General features: G+C 39.5%; 1 long non-coding RNA gene across 1 annotated transcript in view; it reads right to left on the bottom strand.

Moving 5' to 3' along the window:
* The window catches only part of LOC107089941, a 62,617-nt gene extending 59,874 nt beyond the window's left edge, over positions 1-2,743 (bottom strand). Inside the window, exon 1 of the long non-coding RNA XR_001481457.1 lies at positions 2,629-2,743. This is a non-coding gene — a long non-coding RNA (uncharacterized LOC107089941). The remainder of the gene's footprint in view (positions 1-2,628) is intronic.
* Positions 2,744-6,872: the final 4,129 nt, after the last annotated feature.

Below are 6,872 nucleotides of genomic sequence, written 5' to 3'. Positions count from 1 at the left end.
TGTGGAAAGTTGTTGTTACATCTCTGAGAAGCTGCAGGGATTCCTGCTGATTGGCTTCTTCTTCTTCTTCGCTGTATGAGCCACATTCCAGTTTTCTTTTTCTTTTGGCAAAAATCAGGACCCATGAAATGAGGAAATCTTACATATGCTAATAAAACCCATACAACTTCATGATCATTAACCTTTTCCACTCTTTCAACCACCTGAATCAGTGGTTCCCATTGTGGAGGTATAGAGGGCCATAATATTTCATAAAAATATATTTCATAAAATACATAAACATGGAAAATAAACAAGTGTATCATGAAATAAGTAAATGTTATGTGTCTTTAGTTATACTTTTATATTACGAAAATCCATATTACATTAGATGCACACCTAATTAATGAAATGTGCCATTACATAATTAAGAATACATTTAAAAAGATTATGAAATTATTATATGTCATCTAACAATTTGCTTATTTAATTTATTAATTAAGTAAGTATTAATTAATAAAATATGCACTTCAATGTATACTGATATTACAGTAGTTATGTGTATTTTTAGATGGTATCTAGTCAGTTGCATTTGTTATGTTAGGCTAAATAGTTTGGGATGCCCGTCTCCAAATTATAGCTGCAGCTGCATCGCAGCTAAAGAAATTTGACTCATTTTGATATATATTGTTTATACTACTTCCACTTCCAAGTTCCACATCTACACCTACATGACACATAGAGTAAAAGTTTAAGATTTTTTTTATTCATCTAAATGGAATAAAGATAACAATAGTTTTCCTCACCCAATTTAAATATAATGTTCTTTGAGGATCCATGTTCTTTGATGGATCATTAGGATGTCTAATAAGTAGATATCCTGAGGACCAGGAGGACCTGAGGTCCGTTTGAGGTCTGACCCTGGACCGTCCACCCAGTGAGCCCAACTGAAAGCATTCCTCCACTCTTGGGGGGTTAAGAGAAGAGATGAGAGTAGAATGGATGGAAGAAGAGTTGGATTGCTGTGTTAAAGAGGCAGGACCACCACCCAGAAAGCCTGCCACGCTCTCTGCTCCTCTGAAGACTGCCAGCGTGCTAATTTGTATCAGTAAACAAGCAGCCGACAACTTCAAAGTGTCGACTCTAACGAGGCCTGACTGGGGAATGGATTTGCATGTGTGTTGTTTGCCAGTTTGTATGTCTCTAGAGTTATCTACCAATGTGCATGTTTATTGATTTCTTTATTTCATAAGAATACTTTTGCATGACTTTGAGAATTCAAGAATATTTAGAGCCTTAAGGAAAACAAACCAAAAAAAAAAAAAAAAAAGATAATGATTTATGTGTTCTCTTTCAGGGCAAAAAATACATATTTTTAGATATGGAAGTAGAAAAATAACTTTGGCCTAAACAACATCCATATCGACTTTCAAAACATAAATCAGCGAAGCTCTTGTGTGTGTATGCTACAAAATCCATCATTGTGAACGTGTGTATACATGTTTCTTTAGATGGGCCACCACCCACGGAGACAAGTCAGGTAAATATTTGGAGGGTGTGGAGGTGAGGGGGTCAGTGAAGTGTCCAGTGTCCAGAGAGAGCTCATGCAATCTTAACATATTCAGCATGGACACCTGATCCCGCTTTGGGCGGCTTCCGAAGCTGAGAAATATCCCAAACGGCGACTGATGACAACATTAAAAAGCCTTCCAACCAAATAGCATAAATGAGGAGGTTTCACCAGCTTCCATCAGCATATATCTTCACCTAAACACCAGAACTGTTGCATGGATCTGCATGAGGTGCATGTATGAATATTGGGGGAATTGTTGTCATAACTATGTCATGTACAGAGAAAAGCGCGATGATAGAAATTTCTGGGTGTGGTTTTAACAAAATGAACACAGGCTGAGAAGTGAGCACTCAGAACTGAGATGCTTATATTACCCCGAATCACCTGCTTTTAATCAGCTATATCCAACATTCATATGTGGACTTGTTGGTATCTCTGTTCCGCAAAAACAGGATGCAGAGGGCCCTTCCTCATGCTGCAGCGCTCAGATCCTGGGCCCCCACATGCCCACCTTTTGCCCTCCAGTGCCATGTGTTCTTGCAACAGCAAACCACACAGGGGAGCTCCTGCTATATATGAACCCACTCACATTCCCCACAGTTATTGTGCTGCCAGGGATCTACAATAAAACTGAAAGCAGCATTATCATTAAAATTATATGATGCAAACACTATCTCATATCTCATAAAAAATCGTTTTAATAGGTCTAATTATAGTAAAATACACTCTTGCAAAGAGTCGGACTATTTCAAGAAAGTAAAACCCACAAGTAGTGAGCTTATATTTTCTCCTTTTGATTCTGCTACCTACATACAAACTGTAAAGAATATAATTTCTGACTGCAGTTAATTTTCTCAGGTATTTTGTCTGTGGTTAGAAAAAAAAAACAAGCAAACAAAAAACAGTGATTAAATTACAGTTAGCAAAATACACATTTTGTGAAGTAAAGAAAATAATGAGACCAAAATGATAAAGTGATGCCATGGTTATAAGTAAACATAACTCAGTAAGTAGGAAATGAAGATAGAGTCAGAGATATCCAGCAGGACAGGACATGTTCAAATAAATATCATTACCTCCAAGATAGCTAAATGATGCCAGTCTGCGAGACACACTGTATGACCAGAGGGAGGATTAATGAGCTGAGAAATCAGACCCAAACACCAGGGTGATTTTTTTTCTTCTTCTTCTTCTTCCCATTCGGTGCGCCTCGGCGGTGAGGCCCTCTCTCAGAGCAACATGGGAGGCTGCTTCAACACGTATGATGAGAAAGATTTCTGCCTGTCCGTGCTGCCTCGTTCATCTGTCAGTAGGTCGACCCACATTTTGCGAAGCGGGAGATGATGATAGGAGCCAATGGAATGCCTCTATGCGAGCATTATTTGAAGGGTAAATACACCCCATGAAAGCTAGTAAACAAACGAAACTCATCGATGAAAGTAGAAACTCTCTTGATTTCTGAGGATAAGGTGCTCAAGTTTTATGATTAGTTTGATTTATTCCCAACATATTTTTGCTCTGCTGCTCAGCATCAGGGACTTTATTTCTATGTTTCATCATTTATTCATCCCAATTTCAGACATGGGTAAAATATATTTTCCTACTTGTGTGTTCTTTCTATTCATTTTTTTTTCTCCCAGTGGTGAAATTGTTCTATTTTATTTGTAATTATTTAATTCTGTTAGCTAGACCATGGTTTAGATAACTGATGCCTCATTATTGACTAGATCAGAGATTTTTCATGTATATAGGTTTCCTTATATTTATGTAGTTGTTGGAAATAAACAATTTATTTCATTTTTTATATAAATAAAATGTATTTTGAATAATAAATGCAAATAATTATAATATTTGGAATGTGTTTCATTTTAAAATTCATGTTGAAACAGTTAAAAATACACATTGAAAATAAATTTCATATTTTATATTCAAATAAAATATGTAACATTTTATTTGATTGTTTTCTCATTGTTGTATTCTTATCTAAAATAAAAAATTCTTTCAAATTTTTATTTTCTTTTTTTTAACTGAAAATATAAGGAGCCTTTTTTATTATTTATATTTTTTAGATAATTGGTCAAATTCAAAGACATAAATTACCTTTTAACACAAACCTAAGAATATACATTAAATAACAGATTAATAAAAAAATAAAACATGTTACTAGGATTAAAATTATCAATTGAAGGGAAATTGAACATCAAATTGCTGATTTATGAAAAATAGAATGTGTTAAAAAATGTCTTTTTAGTGAGAGAATGTCTTTATTAACCAGAGGTATGTATTCTCTGGACCTTTTTCCTTGCTTCTCAAATGTTCCTCGCCGCCACCAAAGTAGCCTAATGGATGCAGAGGGAGGAAGTGTTTGACATCACGGACACAGCAGTGCTTGTTTTAGAGAAGCTGCCTATGTGGCCTACCCATGGAGGCCACACAGTCCCCTCTTAATGTGACCCAGACCTTTCAGCCCACTCCAGGGGCTTCAGGAACTGTCCGCTCAGCGGGGACGTAGTGTCACTTTAGCCCCCTGGTGAACACAAGTCAACATGCCTTAATCCCCCACCCATCACCTTAAGTTACACTTTTGGGTTCACAATTAGCACACCGCTCAAATCTCCCCCACTCCCTGCCGAGCTTCCAATTTCCAGACTTCAATATGGAGTCCCGTGTTCTTAGGGCTGTGGACCGAGCTGGGACCCGGATGCTGGTTTTTCGTGGCGCAGTGCCGGCCCCTGCCACATGTTCCCTCATCTCTCACTGTCACTGTGCTGCAGAGGAAGAGATCAAAACAAACATGTGGTGGCAGGGAGAGCCTGACATGATGAATCGCTGTAATTAGCATCTGACTGCCAAATGTTTGCAGCGATTGGCGGAGGCCACTTTTGACACATTCTGTGCGTGACTAGATGACAAGACCCTCAGAGTGAGATGTGTGACCTGACGAACTGAGATACAGCCGATCCCGAGCTGGGCCACAACTGAGTAAAAAATGTGCAGGTCACTTTACACTGAGCTATGCTCAATGTAAACACTTTCTGGAAGGGGAAATTTCTGCGACATGGAAAGAGAGCCAATCATCAGCTGACCTGCAGTCATGCCAAAAGCAAAGAATGATTGGCTCCGTTCAGCGTGTTGTTGTCCTGTGTGACTTTGCTGTTCTTCACTGCAGTAAATGACAAGGAAAAGCACAATTTCCCCTTAATGTACAGTACGCCTTTTCAAAAACTGCACTGTAGCTCATCTTTCTATCCTCTCATCTCTGTTTCCAGCCTGGGAGGGGGGGTGCTACTGGCATTCCTGGAGGTCAAATCACAGCACGCCTATGATCCCTTAATTTTACTGTCTAGGGTTGGTGCAGGGGTGACAATGGACGTTATCCACTTCCTGTTCCTGCTGGGAGGTGATCCTGATCCCGCTGCTGTAGAGGAGATTGCAATCAAATCCCTACTAAACGCCTTTAGCTTTTCAAATTTTCAGACAGATGGTGGGACTCATCACCTCACCAGTCCTGGACTTTTCTCTGTCTTGATGCAGGGCAAAGGGAGGCTAACTAAAAAACCACTGGAAAGAACAAAGATCAGCATCTCCAAGCTGTGTTTTCTGTTAAAGGAAATAAAAACTCAGCTGCGTTAAAGAAGGAAAGAAGCAGTCTCTGTGTATGTGTTTTTTAATGCATGCACTCAAACACCAATGCACTGGTGGATGTGCAGAGTGGACGCATCTGTAATGGTCTTCTGGCAGGAGGCCTTTGGTTCAAGTTCACCAAACCAGCAGAAGCCGGCTGAGGAAGGAAACGGAGAAAGACATGGGATGGGAGATGCTTAGGGAGTGAAGGGCATGACACGGTGGTTGTGGCTGAAGGGAGAGGAGGGGGGGTCACAGCCTATAACCTCCTCTGCCAGAAACAACAAGCAGGCCTTCTCATATTTAAACAAATACCAAGCCTGTAGGGAGCAGCTAAGAAGGAGGCAAGGAGCGAGAGGCAGGCTGGAGGATCTACAGTGAAGCCTATTTAGGACGGGGGGGGGGCAGGCTGAGAAGAGCCAAGCAGGCAGTGACAGATTTATAATGAGCACAGACTCTGCCCTCACATTTAATACCAGGCTCAAGACGTATTAGAGAGACAAAGGCCGCATATCCTTCTCGGAGAGAAGAAAGGCCTTAATTAATTTGGACAGATCACGGAGGCCCCGGGTCCACATCATCAGTTCTTTGTGGCAGGAATGCCAGCTATTTACCAGCACTCCAATAGGGCTGTGGGGGGGAGGAGGGGAGGTGATGACGACCGGGACCGCCGCGCCATAGATAGGAAAAGGATACTTTTCAAAAGCTAAAAGCTTCCCAGTTTTAAAACAAAGACGAGAGGGAAAGAGAAGAAGTGATTTTTGAAAAGGGATCTGAGTCGGAGCACAGACCCCCACCCCACCACCCCCCTATGATGTCCTACGCACATTCCACACTGTTTTCTGCCTTTTTCAGACTCTGCACAACATATCTTCACCGAATCTGAGCACAAAGGCTGTATTTATAGTTTTCTGGAATATGAACCTATGAATGCGGACAAAAATAAGTCTTACATTTATTATTTTCTGAAACCAAACAGACTACATTTAATATTATTCTTCAGATAAGATTTCAGGAGTCTCCTCCTGAAAGAATGATGTAGCCATGGAGCATCAGAAAAAAATCCCAGGGACTGTGTTGGGAGGCACTGCTGGCAGCTGTCAGGTTTTCACTGATTCTGAGGACGTATGAAGCTCCCAACATAAATAAATAGTAGAACGGACATTTGTAAGAGAGGCACCTTTAAAAGGGGAAGGTCAAAAGTAACACTTTATGTTCCTTTCACCTCAACAATCTTTATAGATTGATTTTTTTTAAATCCAATATGTGGAAATTAAATACATGTTTGCATTTTAACCAACAAAGACACAGTGACCTTGAAAACAAACTGACTAAAGATGAAATATAGCACAGTTTTAAAAATCAAAACAAGAAGATTGGACAAAAAAAAAGACTTATTCTTCGGTTTGTGTGAATAAAATGATCAGCTGACAAGCACTAGATTAATGATGTTGGAAAAAGTTGGACATTTTTCTATATATTTTATTGCCCCCTGCTTCTTTTTACAAAATCCTCTTATTGGCTTTACTGTTGCCACATTCTTCTACCTTCTGTTCACCCAACAAACACCTTTAAGGGGCTGAATTAATTAAGAAAATGCAAAAAAAAAAAAAAAAAGGAGAAAAGAGCAGCATAGATCCAAAACATCAAACTATTATTTTGAACAAATAAAAGAAAAAAACAATAAAGAAACTAT

Source organism: Cyprinodon variegatus, unplaced genomic scaffold (genome assembly GCF_000732505.1).
Source record: "Cyprinodon variegatus isolate N-32 unplaced genomic scaffold, C_variegatus-1.0 Scaffold273, whole genome shotgun sequence".
Taxonomy (NCBI): Eukaryota; Metazoa; Chordata; class Actinopteri; order Cyprinodontiformes; family Cyprinodontidae; genus Cyprinodon; species Cyprinodon variegatus.
Note: the sequence above shows the minus strand (reverse complement) of the source record. Positions and strands in the feature narration are given on the sequence as shown.